The 20,423-nt window shown below is 40.0% G+C and overlaps 1 long non-coding RNA gene across 2 annotated transcripts in view; it reads right to left on the bottom strand.

Annotated features, from left to right (window-relative positions):
- Positions 1-18,915, bottom strand: part of LOC134348079 (uncharacterized) — a 104,484-nt gene extending 85,569 nt beyond the window's left edge. The window contains exons 1-3 of one of the 2 annotated variants that reach the window (XR_010018348.1): positions 18,812-18,915; positions 10,415-10,477; positions 2,726-3,056 (exon numbers count right to left, since the gene is read on the bottom strand). This is a non-coding gene — a long non-coding RNA (uncharacterized LOC134348079). Of the gene's footprint in view, positions 1-2,725; positions 3,057-10,414; positions 10,478-18,811 lie in introns of those variants that run through there. The other variant, XR_010018349.1, reaches the window with a different exon arrangement.
- Positions 18,916-20,423: the final 1,508 nt, after the last annotated feature.

The following is a 20,423-nucleotide window of genomic DNA, read 5'->3' as shown; positions in this document are numbered from 1 at the left end:
CATCCCCTGCAAGAAATATTAAGAAAAACATTGGATGATGCCACAGCAGTGTTCAAGGATGGCACTGGAAACTCCAACGTATCGAGAGTAAATTAGTATAAAATAAAAATGGAACAGCCAAGTTTTTCAAAGTCCATCCAGTTCCTTATACCATCCATGATATAGTAACCAGTGATCTAGATCACATGGAGGTGGAAGGAATTCATTCCAAGGTTGAGTGGAGCCCATGGGCAACAACAGTGGTCCTAGCAGACAGGAAGAATGGGTCTGTCAGGATCTGTGGTGATCTTAAGGTCACCATCAACCCAGTACTGAAAGCAGATCAATACCCTCTGCTCTGGATGGAGGATATTTTTGCAAATAGTTCAGCAAATGGTGTGCCATTTTTGCAAGTAGTTCAGCAAATGGTGTGCCATTTCCCACTACTGTATGTACTGGGTTATCCTTTGCACTCACACTTGGATCTCTTCAAACCCAATCTCAGAAGAAGTATGTAGGATAAACAGCTGTGACAAATTGAGGCCTCCTTATCAAGGAAATTTGATGTTTCACTCCTGGGCAAGCAGTCCTAGCGAGGAACTACAGATGTGATCAAAAGTAGGTACTTGGAAAGATTGAAGACAGAACTGGACCACTCTCCTACACAGTGGAGATTGTGTCTGATGTCATCTGGAGATGACAGTTGAAGAGGTCAAAGTCAATTCTTAGGGAAGAAAGGTGCCCAGATCTATCAGAACCACTTCCTGCAGTCCAGAGACAACTCCTACAACCACCATAGATGATACCCCAGAACCTAATATTGTTGCACAGCCACAAGTCTCACCTACCAGGCAGAGTGATCCCCTCTATATGTACGTCCGCGTAAGTTGAGATGGATTCTGAGTTGGAGTTCATAGCTAAGCAGGGAGGAGTGTTATGTATTTAATATATAAGTAATATTGTAGAGATATTATTGGATTAAGCATTCTTTTTTGTTTATATAATTCATTATGGGTTATATGTAAAAGTATGTGAATGGCTTATGTCATTACGCCACCCTGTCATATGCGTGCACTTCACTGAAAGTAAAATGAAGTCGCCATGTTTATTCCTGAGTTTCTGTGTCTTTCTTTAAGTTCACTTATGGAGTTACAAAGCATAACAACTCGATGTGATATCAAGAAGCTGATATTGGTGTTTGGTACAACAAATTTATGGGATCACATTAGTCATCTACAGTACAATCAGGCCACAAACTTCTTTCAGAGGGAAAGGGATGTAACGTAGCAATGACAGTGCTATCAAGTGACATTAGCCTGCTGAAAATCTCCTCATCACTGCCTAATTAGAGGGTTGTCAGGATCATTTGGCTTTGGATCTGATGAGAGCACAAGCCTCTGAACTCCAGAAGACGGTAACAGCGTCTGCCCTTGACACCAAGTTGACAGAGAATGGCATCAAGAAAACCTGATAAAATTAAGGATAATGATTTCCAAGAAGCAAAATCCAAAATATATGCAAACATATTTTGATTCCTACTGGCACAAGTCCTTCAACTATACGTGAATACCCATGAATACAGCCAAATGAAACAGCATTACTCCAGGACAAAGTTGCAAAACACAGTAACAACAGTCACACACTGCACAAGGCACACATTGCACATATAAGACAGCAATAAAATACGATCACACAAAGAAATAGAGACCAATCTCTGAGCCCATTAACGTTGCAGCAGTCTGAACACAATACATTTTGTCTATTCTGAATGAACTCTGGAGTGTAGCACCGATTTCAGCATGTACACTTCACCACACCATCTCTGACACTCTGGTGGTGCACACCGACTCTGACGCCTCTTTCCTGAGCAGCTGCAAGCAGGTTACACTGTGGCTTGTGGCCCAGTCCTCACTCCGATCGAGGCCACGCAGCTCCTCCACCATCCACCCCCATTGTTTGCCAATACACCAATGAACCGGACTTGCAGCATTCCACATTAACAAGGTCCAATGGTGTCTTGCAATCACAAGAAAAGTGATTGAGACGATCACTCGCTGTTGAACGACACACCTCCGTCGCCTAGCTGCTCCAATGCCTCTCTGAGACAGGCAGTAGCACGTCCGCAACAAGTCCAGCTCCTTCATTTCTCTACCAATGAGCAACTTGTTGATGGAGTAGACCTGCAGTACTTTAAGTTCTTAATTCCAGCAGGGTCTTACGATTGTAAAAGAAAATACATTTAAAAAAGACAATAACTGTGTTGGTTGGCCCTGTAGAAGCCTGGTGTCTGAGCATGCCAGAAGTCTATGGAAGAATGTTAAACAAATGTATATGGTTGCTGCAAGTCAATTATTTAAGCTCTAGGGCAGAGATGGCACATCCAAAATTTTGTTGGTAAGCAGCATGCTTGATTGTTTAAACACCATCCAAAAAAAGAAAAGGCTACATAATGATATTTCTTACTGCCGCATGAAACAGTGAATGACTTTTTACAACCCGAGCCCACTGAGATGTTTTCAGAGGAAATGTCTTATCAGTTGGGCACCAACTACATGGTTACAAGAACATGTGACACTGGATGATACGTGATTAAATCTTCACAGACCTAGAGTACACATCAGTATTTGGATGGTAAACCGTTAAAATAACTGTAATATTTGGAAATGATGGTTATTCCAATTGTCTTTTAAAAGATTAATATTAATGAATTTTGAATATATTTTCTAAAATACTTTGTTTATTTCAATCTGTCTTTGTTAGGCTTTTGTTAATAATGCAACACAGAATACATGTAAATAAGCAAGTGGACTCATCCTTTTTCCCTAAAAAGTACATACTTATTGTTCCTAATTTTTTAATCAATGTTCATTTCTGATCAATATTATCATGGTATGCACAAGAATTTTTTAGAAGATTATTCCCAGTTTGGGGATACACTCGCAAAAAGGTTCACACTCTTGCTCCAGGGCATTTCTGCTGCAGCTCTTCTGGGCCCATTGACTTTCTGATGGTGAGATCTCAAGAAGCAGCAACATCAATACCTTTCCTTCCAGCATAAGGTAAGAATGAGGATTTTACTATGAGAAAACACACAGGAATGTTACCACCTGCAGGTTCCTCATTAGCGCAACATTATCCTGTCTTGGAAATATCTTAGTGGTTTTATCATGGCTGTTTAAAATCTGGATCTCTTTTCTACTGTACTGTGAGAGTACTTTCAAAGAAAGACTGGAGCATTTCAAATTGGTTTGCAACACACCTTTCACAACTGTGATTAAGGAGAGGCAATTAATATTATCCTTGTCACCAGCATCCCCAAAAACAATCGTACAAAATTATTGTTATCCACCCACTATAAAAATAGCTAGAGTTTAACCTTCTTACAACAAAAGGTAATGCTAAAAGAATGCCTACTGCCCCTTAATGCCTGGACAGTGCAGGGTTATCTTGTAAAGTTGACAGTCTGTATAATCTGTCTGAAGAAAGCATTTAATAAGATTCACAGACACAAGAACTTCTGCAGATGACAGAAATCCAGAGTAACACAAACAAAATGCCCAAGGAACTCAGCAGGTCAGTCAGCATCTATGGAAATGAAAAAACAGTCAACGTTTCAGGCCAAGACCTTTCTTCAGGACTGGAAAGGAAGTGGGAAGATGCTAGAATAAAAGGATGGAGGGAGGGGAAAGAGGATAACTAGAAGGTGATAGGTGAAGCCAGGTGGCTGGAAAAAGTAAAAAGCTGGAGAAAAAGGAATCTGATAGGAGAGGAGAGTGGACCATAGGAGAAAGGGAAGAAGGGAGAAGGCATATGAGAAGAGATAGGAGGTCAGAGTGAGGAATAGAAGAAGAGTGAAAATATTTATCGGAAGGAGAAATCAATATTCATACCATCAGGTTGGAGGCTACCCAGACAGAATATGAAGTGTTGCTCTTGCACTGAGTGTGGTCTCATTGTGGCACAGGGAGAGGCCAATATGTTGGAATGAGAATAATAAGATTCCCAATCTGTTTAATCTTCCAAATAGATCATAGAGTACAATTTGGTAAGCAGATCTCACTTGGCTGAAAATGGAATAAATGACTACCTTTGGGACCTAATTTTAAATGTCAGTTTTATTCACCATGGATACTGAATGAAGAGACCCAGATTGTCTGTACCTTCCTAACTCGTACCAAATGAAGCTCTGGGAATCTGGTTTGGTAGATTGCTATTTTGCATCATCCTTCAGAAATACTTTCTAGAGAAGATTGAATTGTAAAATCTATTTGTGCTTACATAAATTAGGACATTTTCAACACAATATCCTATGTCCTTAATTTCTTTTCCTTTTACATCATTTCTTCGAAATTGACCAAAATTAAATATGGTGCTTTTTAAAATAAGTGTTTGGTTCTGTTTGGGCTATGCTTCATTAACCAAAAGGAAGTTAATTTGTTGAAGTTGTCGGAAGCCTACTCCAAACCATTAACCAGCTGGAATAATACTTTTTTCCAAAATTCATGATTTATTTCTATCAAAGGATCAAAATTTTCGCACAATGTCTTAGTGTACAGCACTAAGATAAAATGACATTCTGCTAAAGAAGGTAGTTAAACTGAAGTGTGAGCATTGTTTTCTCCACGGATGCTAAGTGTTGTAACTTCTATTAATATTTTGAGTTTTCAACAGATGCAATATTTTATTTTCGTATGAGTATGACCAATGGACAAACTTAAAGTTTGAAGCAATGTTTTCCCTCTTAATTCTTGTCAAACTTCTTGAGTATGTTTTATTTTTTTCTAAATACACTAACATGTCTGTCAGATAAATTATACCAAAATGCACAAAACTTTACTTCTTGCTAGAAGGAAGCAAGTGGGAATTGAGGGTCTGCAACTAGTGGCACAAAGTGCATAAACCAAATTAAAGTTCAAGCTGTTTGTGTGTATCCTCTCATTTTAGTTTACAATGGTGTACATTATGCAAATGAAAATATTCCATCATTTGTGCTATTGAAACTCCTCATTAAGGGATTCAATATTTTAACCTTTGGTGGCTGCATGCAGTTATCAGTTAACTGCCAGTAAGTTTTCATCATTTAAGTTTTAATTTTCCAACAATAATTAATGCAAGAAAAAGCTAAATGTAAAATCTAAATGAAAGAAATGGACTATGATCAATAATTCTAAGAATAGACGATTAAATTGAAATACTTCATTTGGGGAAGAGCTCTGTGGTAGTCTTGAAACAGTTTTCGATTTTAAATCTATATGGCATTGACTATTTGATAAGTAAATTTTCAGTATAGTGGAAATTAAGCCAAATAGCATGGTTCAATTGGAAAAATTATGCTTGTCATAATTACATTCAGGTTACTCTCCTGAGTGAGATGATACTGAAATAGGATTGCCCTGTCATTATATTTTGCTTTAATTATTATAGCATGTTCCCTTGTATCCACAGTGGAAAACATACATCCCATAGATCAATGCTTTTCCCTGGTATACTGAGATGAGTGGCAAACCACCTGCGATTACTCTGAGAAACAAGCATCCTCAAATCTGGCTTCTGGGCAGAGAAGGATTTCCTGCTACAAGCAACAAGCCCTGATTTTCTCCCTAAGTAATATAGATAGTCAGCCAAGTCTTGACCTTGTGCCCATCAACTGACAAAACTGTCAAAGACTGCTAGATAAATATTCAAAGAATATTTTACACTAAAAAAGGTTAACCTTTTAAAAATTGTGAATATTAAAAATTAACATTCAAAAATACATCTTGTTCCTTTAACTATTAAAAACATTTTGGTATGACAGCATAAGTTAACTTTAATAGAATCTATGTTGGAGCACGAGTGGAACAGAAGTGATGAGGAACTCCTGGAAAAATTCAAACTTAATTCTTTCTAACTTTAGCTCCTTGTTTCATCCCCCATATCTATGACTTCCTCCACTTTAACAGTTTTGCCAACTGGTTCATTTTCACTGCATATATCCATCTCCACTCCACATCCACCAACTCCTTTCTTCTTCTGACTGACCTGGTTCCCACCTTGAACAACTTTTCAAAGAACTCTCTCTCCTCACTACTTCAGAATAAAAGGTGCAGCTTGTCGAACCAGTATGGGTTGAACCTATACTAGATCTGTATGGCAAGTGGAAACATTACTTCCATTTCCACCCAGGCCCTTATCCTCACCATTTTTAATGGTGTTCTGTTATGGTATATACTTCAAAATTTTCATCATTTTTCTCTCAGTTTCAACCCAGTATTCATTTTTACACAGCCCACCCATGGATCTTACCTCCTCTATCTCCATTACAGGGCTGGATTACTGAGCAAGGTCCATAGCAAGACCACAGACTTCTGCAGCTGTTGATACATTTCCTCACGGAGGATTCCATTCTAACCAGAGTCACTGGTTCAGTTGCTTTCGGACTGATGATTCCATCTTCCACACAAGTACCTGTGTTATCACTTCCTTCATACTTGACCAAGAATATCCCTCTACCAACCTGAGAAGTTATCAGTCCCTTTTCCCATCTTCCCTTTCCTCCCAACATGCTTGGGATAGGGTTCCCTCATCCTTGCCTTCAATTTTCAATGGATCATCCCTGGAATCTCCAACAGCTTCAATGCAATGCCACCGCCGTGCATTTCTTTCACTCTCTCATCGTCACGTCCCCACCACATCCTCTTTAAGGATTCTGAAGTGAATGGTGCATTTCCATCTTCTCCAACATCTGCTCTGCTTCTTATAACATTCTTCTTCGGTGACTGCAGGTGGTGCAACTCCCTATCCTTTTCGACACATACAAAATACTGGAGGAAATCAGCAGGTCAGGCGTCATCGATGGAAAAGAGTAAACAGTCAATGCTTCGAGCCGAGGCCCTTCATCAGGACAACAGAAAAGAGGTAAAAGGACCCCTACACTTTTACCACTTTTCCTGTTTCAAAGGGCCCTATGCACTCTTCCCCAGTGATGCAGAGATTTATTTGCACTTGTTCCAATATAGTGGGTTTATTCAATGTCATGATGTGATCGCTATGTTACATAAACCAAACAAAGATTAAGTGACCAGTTTGCAGAACAACTTCATTCTGTCTGCCTGGGTGACCCTGAGCCCTGAGATGCCCATCACTCTAATTCTCTATGCCCCTTACACTCTGCATCTTATTCTTTAGTCTTTTACACTACTCTAACAAGGTGCAACATGTGCATATCACCTTGCAGTAAGTTACATGGACCTAAATCCAAAAATTTTAGATTATCAGCTATTCCTTGTATCTCATTTCCAGCATTCTGCTTTCATCTATCCTCTTTTGCTGCTTTCATATTTCCTATTTACTTTTTGTAATTCAGTAATTTTTTCCAACCTCTTCCTGTTGGTGGTGGCACCATTCGTATTATTTAATCTCTTGTTGTCTCTACCAAATCACTTGTTTCCACTCCTCCTCCTTATGCCTGTGACCTGAAACATCTGCATCTCTTAATTCTGATTAAAAGGGAGGAGAAGATGGTGGCACGACACAGCGCGCACAGCCTCTCCAGTGAAATGATATCGTATTTGTTAAATAGGGGCCGTGCATAATTCTGATTTAATGGAGACAGAAGTGAGAAGCATGGAGGAACATCTGGAGAAACTTCTGAAATGCCCGGTTCGCTACCGCTGCTACTGTGTGATCGAGAATCTCTGGAGGGAAGGCCCCAAATCCTCGGCTTTTCCTGTTGCTGGTGGCCAGGGCTGGGGTCGAAGCGCTCGGTGGTGCTCGGTGCTTGGTGTTGGAGGGCTGGTCGGAGGCTCAAAGTTTACGGACGACTCAGAGTCGGACTGTGGTTGGGTGCTTCCAGGATGCTGCATCGGCAAGTTTGCGGCACTGGAAGCATGGCAGGGAGAGTTTTCTTCCTTCTCCTGTCTCCGTGAGATCATGGGACTTTTGAGAGACTTTGAACTTTTTTTACCATGCCCGTGGCCCGTTCTTCATCAAGTTACGGTATTGCTTGCACTGTTGTAACTATATGTTATAATTATGTGGTTTTTGTCAGTTTTTCAGTCTTGGTCTGTCTTGTGTTTCTGTGATATCACACTAGAGGAACATTGTATCATTTCTCAATGCATGCAGTACTAAATGACAATAAAAGAGGACTGTGTGTCCTCATAATCTAATCTAATCTAAAATCTAAAGTCATCCAGTGGCAATTTCTTTTTTTTAATTAATTTTTTTATGCATTTCTACAACAAACTACAGAGAGAAAACCCAACAACAAAATGGAAATTTATACAGTGCGAAACAAACAAATCCAATATGTAATTCATAGCAATAAGAAAAAAAGCACCCAAAAGAGTATTATGTAAAATTAGTATCCACCCCAATCTCCCACTGAAATAGAAAAACACAGGCCAACCATTTGCAAATAAAAGAAGAAAAATAAATCAATCGGAGCATTCAACCCCAAAGAACTGTAAATAAATATAGGAAAAAAGAAAGTATCATGCCGACTACTAAAAGTATAATGTAATTCACAACAAAAAAACGTATAACTTACAAAAAAAAGCTGAAAGTAAAGGATTGGAGCATACCAAAAAAAGGATAAACTTACCCTAAAGAAGAATTATGAAATTATCCTTTCCTACCTTCTATGCAGGATTCAACACTTTACAACTGGCATAGAAAGGGTATTAGGCGCTTTGAAGATCTTTTGATAGATAATCGTTTTGCAACTTTTCAACAATTGTCTGTAAAGTTTAATCTACCTAATACTCATTTCTTTAGATATCTTCAAATTAGACATTTCATTAACCCTTTGATATCAAACTTCCCTGAGAAGCCTGAGAAAAGTGTTCTGGACTTGTTTCTTTGTATCAATCCATTGCGTAAAGGTTTAATTTCTGCTATTCGGGATAAGTTAGTGACTTTGAGGTGTGCCCCTTTCAATAAAATTAGAACTGCCTGTGAACAAGATCTAAATATCTCCTTATTTGATGCAGTTTGGGATTTAATTATTAAGTCAGTCAACTCAACCTCTCTATGTGCTCGCCACTGCCTTTTGCAGATTAAGGTTGTACGCAGGGCTGATATGTCTAAAACTAAATTATCGAGGTTTTACCCTGACATTAGTCCTGTCTGTGATAAGTGTAAATGGGCTGAGGCTTCCCTTACTCATATGTATTGGACCTGTCCTAGTCTAGAGAAATCCTGGAGAGAAGTTTTTTCAACCCTATCTCAAATTCTTAATTGCCATTTAGAACCTAACCCTCTGGTTGCTGTTTTTGGCACCTTGGGTGATATAAGTTTGAACTTGAGTCCGACTAAATGCCGTACATTATCTTTTGCCTCTCTCTTGGCTAGACAGTTGGTTCTTCTTAGGTGGAAAGATGCTGCCCCACCCACTCACGCTCAATGGCTTAGTGATATTATGTCCTGTTTAGACCTCGAAAAGATTAATTATTCATTGCTTAATTCAGACATAAAGTTTCATAAGGTGTGAGGACCTTTTCTTGAATATTTTTATAATTCTTCTTTAGGGTAAGTTTATCCTTTTTATTTGCATGCCTCTGGCAACTTCAACACGTCCCGTTCCACAAATGCTGTCAGGACTGCTACATACAGTAATTCCAGTATTTTTCATTTTCCTTTGTATTCTCAACATTAAGATATTTGTATATTTAAGTTCAGAACAATCAAATTTAAATATACAAATATTTTGATACAAGCCAATCAGTAACTTATTTTGATTAAAGTAGAATGCCCTGCCAATAAATGAGTTTTCTTTCCCCTGAGCAATGGTAATTTCCTTGGTTGTGATGTGTCATGAGTATCTTGTAATCATCAAAGTTAAATTATTTTTACCCAGTTTTAATGTATGCATTGTTCAGAATAAAAATCAGGTTTATTATCACTGATATATGTCATGAAATTTGTTGTTTTGCAGCAGCAGTACAGAGCGAAGCATGTGATGGAACTGGCTGCCTCCTGTGATCCTGTACAGTGGAAGTTCTACCACAGATTAATTACATACACAAATAAATTAGTTAAGCATATTAACTGACTAGTAATCTGTTTACGTTATTATAAACTGAATCATGAAGCTTTTCCTCTGAGTTAAGATTTACTTTCATACTTTATTGGAGTCATTTTACTCACCAGCCTATTAGGATTGGGAGAGTGGATTGATATCAGCTTTGACTGATGTGTCATTTACCTTGGGCTGACATTGGGAGATCCTTTATGCAATGCAATTTCACACAGGATAATGTCAATTAATGTGTAAACATTACCTATGATGAATCATTACCACTCTTGGAACTGCTAGTATTTTTAACCATTACAAGTTAGTTATCTTTAAGTGGAGTTGTTGTTAATTAACACCATTATCATTGATTACAATGTAAAGGCATGATTTCAGATTTCAGCAGATTACCAAATAAAACTCAAAGATTGTGAAACCTACTTTTCAAAATTACATGTTCAGCTTTCGAACACTTCATCACAGTTCTGTTTCCAAGTTTTTTTCCTATTGTTTAATGAAAGAAGAGATGAGTAGGAGAAAATGTCAATTAATCCATTAAAATATATTTGGTAGAATGCAATTACTGTCGGCAATGATGAACAATTTTCTTTAACTACATGATACATTATTAGCAGAGCCTTTTCAGTTATAAGAAAATAAGTCATTTGATCAAAGTCAACAATTGTAGTGACGCGTTTCACTAAATAATGGAAGTATTGTGAGTACCTCAGTGACGGACATTATCTCAAATGCGATCCTATAGTTAGAGTTTGTCATTTTATGACATTGCACCCACATTCTCATTAACTGGGAGATAAAATTTAATATTGAGAAATGTAATTGCATTTGTAGAAGAATGGACAGTACAACGAACCCATGAACACTACCTCACTATTTTGCTCCATTTTTGCACTATTAGTTGTACAAGGCCTTGGTGAGACCACACCTGGAGTATTGTGTGCAGTTTTGGTCCCCTAATCTGAGGAAAGACATCTTTGCCATAGAGGGAGTACAAAGAAGATTCACCAGATTGATTCCTGGGATGGCAGGTCTTTCATATGAAGAAAGACTGGATGAACTGGGCTTGTACTCGTTGGAATTTAGAAGATTGAGGGGGGATCTGATTGAAACGTATAAGATCCTAAAGGGATTGGACAGGCTAGATGCGGGAAGATTGTTCCCGATGTTGGGGAGGTCTAGAACGAGGGGTCACAGTTTGAGGATAGAGGGGAAGCCTTTTAGGACCGAGGTTAGGAAAAACTTCTTCACACAGAGAGTGGTGAATCTGTGGAATTCTCTGCCACAGCAAACTGTTGAGGCCAGTTCATTAGCTATGTTTAAAAGGAAGTTAGATATGGCCCTTGTGGCTACAGGGGTCAGGGGGTATGGAGGGAAGGCTGGGTTCTGAGTTGGATGATCAGCCATGATCATAATAAATGGCGGTGCAGGCTCGAAGGGCCGAATGGCCTACTCCTGCACCTATTTTCTATGTTTCTATATATATAATCTTCTAGCAATTTTTTTATGTATTGCACTGTACTGCTGCTGCAAAACAACACCTTTCATGGCGTGTCTGTGATAATAAACCTGATTCTTATTCAGTCGAAGCAAGTAGCTGAAGAAGTGAGCGGAAGAATTTCGGGTCGAAAAAGTCGTTTTTTTTTAAAGAACTGCTCGGGGAGAAGGGTCTGCACTGCGCAGGCGCGTGACGTAGCGCGCAAAGGTTTAAAAAGCAGACCACCATATATAGCGGCCATCGTTGTAGCGGCCATCGTCGGAGTGGGCTGAGTCAGAGTGGGACGGCTTTGGCTCAAACAGGCTTCGGCAAGAGCAGGCAGAGGCCAGGGTAGGTTCCGGTAAGTTTTCTGTTCAGACTATTTAGTGCAGTGAGAATGCCAGGCAGGATGTTGGAATGCTCCTCTTGCAGGATGTGGGAAGTCAGGGAGCCCTCCGGTGTCCCTGACAATGACACCTGCAAGAAGTGCATCCAGCTGCAGCTCCTGACAAACCGCGTTAGGGAACTGGAGCAGGAGCTGGATGACCTGTGGATCATTCGGGAGAATGAGGAGATTATAGATCGTAGCTACAGGGAGGTAGTTACGCCAAAGGAGCAGAGGACAGGAAATTGGGTCACTGTCAGGCGAGGGAAGAGGAAAGGGCAGGCAGAGCAGGGTTCCCCTGTGGCCATTGACCTCAACAACAAGTATACCGCATTGGATACTGTTGGGGGGGATGACTTACCTGGGACTAGCTGCAGTAGCCGGATCTCTGGCACTGAGTCTGGCTCTGCAGTGCAGAAGGGAGGGGGGAGAAAGAGGAGAGCGGTAGTGATAGGGGACTCGATAGTTAGAGGTGCAGATAGAAGGTTCTGTGGTCGTGACAGAGAATCCAGGATGGTTTGTTGTCTCCCGGGTGCCAGGGTCAAGGATGTCTCTGATCGATTGCATGACATTCTGAAGTGGGAGGGTGATCAGCCAGATGTCGTGGTGCACATCGGTACCAATGACATAGCAAGGAAGAGTGAAGAGGTCCTGGACAGTGAGTATAGAGAGCTTGGTAGGAAGTTGAAAAGCAGGACCTCAAGGGTGGTAATCTCAGGATTGTTACCTGTGCTAGGTGCCAGTGAGAGTAAGAATAGGATGCTCTGGAGGAGGAACAAGTGGCTAAGGAACTGGTGTAGGGGGCAGGGTTTCAGATTTCACGATCATTGGGACCTCTTCTGGGGCAGGTGGGACCTGTACAAGAGAGACGGGTTACACTTGAACCACAGGGGGACCAATATCCTTTCAGGGAGGTTTGTTAGTGCTATTGGGGAGGCTTTAAACTAGATTTGCAGGGGGATGGGAACCAGAGTGCCAGAGCTGACAGTGTGGCTGGGGTGAAAATAAATGATGTTGAAAGTTTAAGTAAATCCGCTGATAGAAAGGTTGTGAGTGGTGGTAAAAATCTTCTGAGGTGTATATATTTCAATGCTAGGAGTATTGCGGGGAAGGCGGATGAGTTGAGGGCGTGGATTGACACGTGGAATTATGATGTTGTAGCAATTAGTGAAACTTGGCTACAGGAGGGGCAGGACTGGCAGCTTAATATTCCGGGGTTCCGATGTTTCAGATGTGATCGAGGCAGAGGAATGAAAGGTGGGGGAGTAGCATTGCTTGTTAGGGAAAATATTACAGCAGTGCTCAGGCAGGACAGATTAGAGGGCTTGTCTACTAGATCCTTATGGGTGGAGCTGAGAAACAGGAAAGGTATGGCCACATTAGTGGGATTGTATTACAGACCACCCAATAGTCAACGAGACTTGGAAGAGCAAATCTGCAGAGAGATAGCAGACAACTGCAGGAAACATAAAGTTGTGGTGGTAGGGGATTTTAATTTTCCATACATTGATTGGGACTCCCATACTGTTAGGGGTCTAGATGGTTTAGAGTTTGTAAAATGTGTTCAGGAAAGTTTTCTAAATCAGTATATAAAGGGACCAACCAGAGGGGATGCAATATTGGATCTCCTGTTAGGAAATGAATTAGGGCAAGTGACGGAAGTCTGTGTAGGGGAGCACTTTGGTTCCAGTGATCATAACGCCATTAGTTTCAATTTGATCATGGACAAGGATAGATCTGGTCCTAGGGTTGAGGTTCTGAACTGGAAGAAGGCCAAATTTGAAGAAATGAGAAAGGATCTAAAAAGCGTGGATTGGGACAGGTTGTTCTCTGGCAAAGATGTGATTGGTAGGTGGGAAGCCTTCAAAGGGGAAATTTTGAGAGTGCAGAGTTTGTATGTTCCTGTCAGGATTAAAGGCAAATTGAATAGGAATAAGGAACCTTGGTTCTCAATGGATATTGCAACTCTGATAAAGAAGAAGAGGGAGTTGTATGAAATGTATAGGAAACAGGGGGTAAATCAGGTGCTTGAGGAGTATAAGAAGTGCAAGAAAATACTTAAGAAAGAAATCAGGAGGGCAAAAAGAAGACATGAGGTTGCCTTGGCAGTCAAAGTGAAGGAGAATCCAAAGAGCTTTTACAAGTATATTAAGAGCAAAAGGATTGTAAGGGATAAAATTGGTCCTCTTGAAGATCAGAGTGGTCGGCTTTGTGCGAAACCAAAGGAAATGGGGGAGATCTTAAATAGGCTTTTTGCGTCTGTATTTACTGAGGAAGCTGGCATGAAATCTATGGAATTGAGGGAATCAAGTAGTGAGACCATGGCAACTGTACAGATTGAAAAGGAGGAGGTGCTTGCTGTCTTGAGGAAAATTAAAGTGGATAAATCCCCGGGACCTGACAGGGTGTTCCCTCGGACCTTGAAGGAGACTAGTGTTGAAATTGCGGGGGCCCTGGCAGAAATATTTAAAATGTCGCTGTCTACCGGTGAAGTGCCGGAGGATTGGAGAGTGGATCATGTTGTTCCGTTGTTTAAAAAAGGATCGAAAAGTAATTCGGGAAATTATAGGCCGGTGAGTTTAACGTCAGTAGTAGGTAAGTTATTGGAGGGAGTACTAAGAGACAGAAGAGACAGAATCTACAAGCATTTGGATAGACAGGGGCTTATTAGGGAGAGTCAACATGGCTTTGTGCGTGGTAGGTCATGTTTGACCAATCTGTTGGAGTTTTTCGAGGAGGTTACCAGGAAAGTGGATGAAGGGAAGGCAGTGGATATTGTCTACATGGAATTCAGTAAGGCCTTTGACAAGGTCCCGCATGGGAGATTAGTTAAGAAAATTCAGTCGCTAGGTATACATGGAGAAGTGGTAAATTGGATTGGACATTGGCTCGATGGAAGAAGCCAGAGAGTGGTGGTAGAGAATTGCTTCTCTGAGTGGAGGCCTGTGACTAGTGGTGTGCCACAGGGATCAGTGCTGGGTCCATTGTTATTTGTCATCTATATCAATGATCTGGATGATAATGTGGTAAATTGGATCAGCAAGTTTGCTGATGATACAAAGATTGGAGGTGTAGTAGACAGTGAGGAAGGATTTCAGAGCCTGCAGAGGGACTTGGACCAGCTGGAAAAATGGGCTGAAAAATGGCAGATGGAGTTTAATACTGACAAGTGTGAGGTATTGCACGTTGGAAGGACAAACCAACGTAGAACATATAGGGTTAATGGTAAGGCACTGAGGAGTGAAGTGGAACAGAGGGATCTGGGAATACAGATGCAAAATTCCCTAAAAGTGTCGTCACAGGTAGATAGGGTCGTAAAGAGAGCTTTTGGTACATTGGCCTTTATTAATCGAAGTATTGAGTATAAGAGCTGGAATGTTATGTTGAGGTTGTATAAGGCATTGGTGAGGCCGAATCTGGAGTATTGTGTTCAGTTTTGGTCACCAAATTACAGGAAGGATATAAATAAGGTTGAAAGAGTACAGAGAAGGTTTACAAGGATGTTGCCGGGACTTGAGAAACTCAGTTACAGAGAAAGGTTGAATAGGTTAGGACTTTATTCCCTGGAGCGTAGAAGAATGAGGGGAGGTTTGATAGAAGTATATAAAATTATGATGGGTATAGATAGAGTGAATGCAAGCAGGCTTTTTCCACTGAGGCAAGGGGAGAAAAAAACCAGAGGACATGGGTTAAGGGTGAGGGGGAAAAAGTTTAAAGGGAACATTAGGGGGGGCTTCTTCACACAGAGAGTGGTGGGAGTATAGAATGAGCTGCCAGACAAGGTGGTAAATGCGGGTTCTTTTTTAACATTTAAGAATAAATTGGACAGATACATGGATGGGAGGTGTATGGAGGGATATGGTCCGTGTGCAGGTCAGTGGGACTAGGCAGAAAATGGTTCGGCACAGCCAAGAAGGGCCAAAGGGCCTGTTTCTGTGCTGTAGTTTCTATGGTTTCTATGGTTTCTATTCTGATCAAAGTTAATTCAACTGAGTTTACAGGAACACAAATGTGTGAATTTTCTTTGCCTTTTTTCTCACTTGCAACCTCAGTGCAATATATGCAGAAGCCCAAATTCTGAGGAAATTCATCCAGTCCAACCAGAACATGAGTACTGTTACAACTTCTAGTAACTGAAACATAGCATTTTTAAGCCTGTTAGTTGCGGACTCTGGCCAGATAATTTTTCAAGGCTTAAAATTGCCAGGTCTCATGTCCCTTAGGAACACAGCTTTCCAACTTGCCCTTGTGAGCACACTTAGGAGCATATCTGAAATCACAGAAATATTCAGTGTTTATTGCATGGAACAGAGCAGAAAATTGTTAGTAAAACTTAGATTGAAATAGACAAGAGGTATTGTTCAATTCAGCACAAGTAATTGATAATCTCTTTTCCCTGAAAGAGGAAAGTCAGATGCATATAATCTTTTGCTCCAGCCAGATAGCTTCCAAGGAAAAGAAAATGAACATGATCTTGTCCTATAATTATCTATTTTAATAGGTTGAGTTTTCTCTAACTGAAAATGGTTGTGAAAATGGTGTGTAATGCATAGCAATAAGATGCATTCAAGATGAGGTAGCAGACTGGATTAGATATTGGCCTTGTGGCAGAAACCAGAGAGTGGTAGTAGATAGTTACTCTCTGACTGGAGATCAGTGACTAGTGGAGTGCCACTCGGATGGTGCTGGGTTCGAGGTTGTTTGTCATCTATATCAACCATCTGGATGATAATGTGGTTAAATGCATCAGCAAATTTGCAGATGACAAGATTGCAGGTGTAGTGGACAGTGAGGAAAACTATCAGAGCTTGCAGCGGGATCTGGACCTGTTGGAAAAATGGGCTGGAAAATGGCAGATGGCATTTAATACAGATGTGTAAGCTGTTGCACTTCAGTAGGGCCAATCAGGGCAGGTCTTACACAGTGAATGGTGGGGCACTGAGGAGTGTGGTAGAACAAAGGGATCTGGGAATACAGGTCCATTATTCTTTGAAACTTGGTGTAGCAATAAAAGTATTGAGTACAGGATATGTAATGTTGAAGTTGGATAAGACATGGGTGAGGCCTAATTTGGAATATTGTGTGCAGTTTTGGTCACCTACTGACAGGATAGATGTAAAGAAGGTTGAAAGAGTACAGTGAAATTTTACAAGGGTTTTGCTGGGACTGGAAGGCCTGAGTTGTAAGGAAACATTGAACAGCTTAGGACTTTATTCCTTGGATAATAGAAGATTGAGGGGAGATTTGATAGAGGTATACAAAATTATGAGGGGTAAAGATAAGGTAAATGCAAGTAGGCTTTTTCCACTGAGGTTGGGTGGGACTACAACTAGAGGTTATAGGTTAAGTGTGAAAGGTGAAATGCTTAAGGAGAACATTAGGGGAAACCTCCTCACTCAGAGGGTTGTGAGAGTATGGAATGAGCAGCCAGCGCAACTGATGCATGCGAGCTCAATTTCAATGTTTAAGAGAAGTTTGGGTAGGTAGATAAATGGGAGGTATATGATGTTCTGTGGTCCGGGGGCTGGTTGATGGGACTAGGCTGTTTAAGTGGTTTGACTAGATGGGCTGAAGGGCCTGTTTCTGTGCTGTACTTTTCCATGACTCTATAATAAATTAATTCCTCCCTTCCTACTATCTGTGAACATTGAAAGTGTGATTTCATTGTTAAACAAGTCAAATACCATTCATTGTTTATAACTGGAACTTCAAGAAAATGGTTAATGTTTCTGTATTTTCCAAACCTTTTGGAAGAGGGAAGGGGATAGCTGATTTGAGTAAATATCATTCATTTTTGTAGCTTTTGTTTGCTAATTGTTGAATGCAGAATAATTTACTTAGCCAGCAGCTGTTCAACAATAAAACTGTTTATGAATTAGGCAAAAAAAACAAGTGATAAATGTGAGGTAACAAAATGCAGTGCAGTAAAGCACAAAATAAAGCTTAAGATTTTTGAGAGAGCGCCTCAGCCAATCAATTCACTGTTTGTGGAACCTTTCTACATAAACTGAGTGTTGTTTTTCCTCCATTTATAGTAGTAATTCAATTTCAAAACTACTTAACTGGCTTGTAGTAATAATTTCTAATAACTTGAAGCTGTGAAAGGGAGAATATTCAACATGATATCAGTACTATGTAAGGCATGGTTATACCTCGTGGTCCATCCACTGAATCCAACAAAATCTAATTTCCATATAATCGCACATCCTGGGGTCAGTCAGAGATTACCCACTGAGGGAATTTTGTAGCATGGCAGTTGCTGCTATTTCTTGATCAGTTCCTTTTAATGTGGATCAACTTCAAAGTTGAGAGGCAACAAATACATTTGGGGAATTTTGCATTTTTAGTAAGTCAGGTGGAAAAGATGTATAATTTTCCAAGTTTAGTACTTTGAAATATTCTGACATTGCCAGATACAAGTCTTTAAGTGCACAGATACATAAATAAGCAAAAAACATGTTGACAGGGGTCTATGAATGTGAGTACTTCACAGTCGATGATTTAATCACACTACATTATTCACTTAAGAGTAAAAGTAAATATTCAATAAACAACTTTTATTATTTTAACCAAAATACTTGCTTAACATTTAAATTGTGAAATGTTGTTTAGCAATTGTTCTTTAAACAGAAGTGCAAACAGTTCAAACTTTGGGGGCCAAAATACTTGTCTACTTATTTTTGTCACATTTATAAATATTGAGCTTGATATTGCTACATATGAATAAAAACTAAATACCATCAGTTCTGTTACACTGTTTCTAATTTTTCCAGCTTTTGACAAAGAATGTGAAAATAAAACTTCACAAATGAGGTAATAAAATGCAGTTTGAGAAAGGCCAAAACTATTATATGCCTCACAATACTAAATAAACATCATATTTTTGGAAAAAAAATGGTTTTATGAAGTTCTTTTACTGGAATCCAGGCTTATGCTGGCTCAGTGAAAATGTTCTCACCTCCGCTTCAGAAGGTTGTGGCTTCAACTCCCATGGTGCAAACACTTGAATATATAATCAAGACAAATGTTTCAGTAGGCTACCAAAGGAGTGCTTCACTGCAATTGTTGCATTTTCAATGAGATCAGACTGAAGCATCATCTGCTTATGCTGTGGAGAAGAAAATATTTTTTCTGTAAAGAGAAACAATGGATATGTTTGGACTAACTCTTAAGTTATCAGTAAAACGGATAAACTGGTTATTTTCCATTGCTATTAGAAGTTCTTTGTTGTGGCCAGGTTATTTATCCCATTTGCCAATGAACAACAATGGGGGAAGGTGTGCCTTTCCTGTAAGGTACTTCAGGAATGAAACCTCGTGATTTTAAAAAAAGATAGAAATGATGGAGGAAATGCACAACAATGCTTTCAATGCATCCATGGCTACATGGAAGTAACCTACTTGAGTTGCATTGGGATCAGATTGCATTGTACCCCATCTTGGAAGATGGAGACAACCTCAATTTTAGTTGGGAGGACTGAGTAACTGCTTTGACTGACCAAACATCTGACTGACTGACTTTAAGGATTTCCAATCAAATTAAAGGAAATGGAGATTAAAGGGGTAACTATTCAGTGGCTTTTGTAATACTTAGAACATAGAACACAGAACATAAAACTGTACATCACAGTACAGGCCCTTTGACCCATGATGTTATGCTGATCTCTTAGAGTCACAGAGAGGTACAGCACAGAAACAGGCCTCTCAACCTATCTAGTCCATACCGAAGCCATTTAGACTGCCTACTCCCATAGACTTGAACCAGGACCAAAGCCTACCATACCACAACTATCCATCTTACCTATCCAGACTTCTCTTAATCATTGAAACCCAAAACTCACATGCACCACTTGTGCTGGTAACTCATTCAATATGCTCACGACCCTCTGAGTGAAAAAGTTTCACCTCGTGTTTCCTTTAAACTTCTCACATTTCACCCTTAACCCACAATCTCTAGTTGTAGACCACCCAACCATACTGAAAAAGCCTTCTTGCATTTACCCTCTCTATACCCCTTGTAATTTTGTAGATCTCTATCAAATAGCCTCTCAGTCTTCCACGTTCTAAAGAATACTGTCCTAACCAATTTAATCCTCTCTTATAACTTAGGTTCTCCAAACCTGGTAACATCCTTGTAAATTTTCTCTATATTCTTTCAACCTTGTTTACGTCTTTCCTGTATGGAGGTGACATAAACTGCACACAATACTCCAAATTAGGCCTCACTAACATTGTATACAATTTCAACATTTCATCTCAACTCCTGTACGTAATACATTGATTTATGAAGGCTAATATGCCAAAAACTTTCTTTACAACCCTACCTATCTGTGGCAGCACTTTCAAGAAATTGTGAGCTTGTATTCCCAGATCCCTTTGTCCTGCCACACTCTTTAGTGCTCTATCACACATCATTTAAGACCTGCCCTGGTTGGTCTTCCCAAAGTGAAACACCATACACTTCCCTGCATTAAATTCCATTGTCTATTTTTCCCGCTGGTCCAGATCCCACTGCAAGCTTTAATAGCCTTCTTCACTGTTCAGTACACCCCCAATGTTGGTTTCTCCCTG

The sequence above is a fragment of the Mobula hypostoma genome, chromosome 6 (assembly GCF_963921235.1).
Source record: "Mobula hypostoma chromosome 6, sMobHyp1.1, whole genome shotgun sequence".
Taxonomy (NCBI): Eukaryota; Metazoa; Chordata; class Chondrichthyes; order Myliobatiformes; family Myliobatidae; genus Mobula; species Mobula hypostoma.
This window is presented reverse-complemented; position numbering and strand designations above follow the sequence as displayed.